Genomic DNA, 407 nt, shown 5'->3' with positions numbered 1-407 from the left:
TAGAGAACAATTCCAGCCCGTCCTACCATCCACTGGAGAAGGAGCTGGAGAAGGCAGGCCTGAGCCAGCAAGGGTGCTGACCTCTCACTGCCCACCGGCAACGCTCGCAGCCTCGCGAAAGGCACGTCGGGCCGGAGATCAGCCGCACGCGTCTCACCTCGACGGCGTTTACCTGTGTGTCATTCGAGGTGACCGCGCTCTGCCCCATTTGTCTACAGAGCTCCGCAAAATCTGACAGAAGCCAACCACAGGCCTCTTCAGCTTCTCCTTTTCAACCAGGTGCTTCCATGCCCGTAGCATCCCGTCAGAACAATACCGTAACGCGTTACTGAAGTACTGTCAGCCCTGTAGCTGGTTGCCCTCGTTAGGGCTCCTAAGCTCTCTTGGTTAAAGAAACTTCCTGTGAA

The sequence above is a fragment of the Eurypyga helias genome, unplaced genomic scaffold (assembly GCF_000690775.1).
Source record: "Eurypyga helias isolate BGI_N326 unplaced genomic scaffold, ASM69077v1 scaffold16886, whole genome shotgun sequence".
In the NCBI taxonomy this organism is placed as follows: Eukaryota; Metazoa; Chordata; class Aves; order Eurypygiformes; family Eurypygidae; genus Eurypyga; species Eurypyga helias.
Note: the sequence above shows the minus strand (reverse complement) of the source record.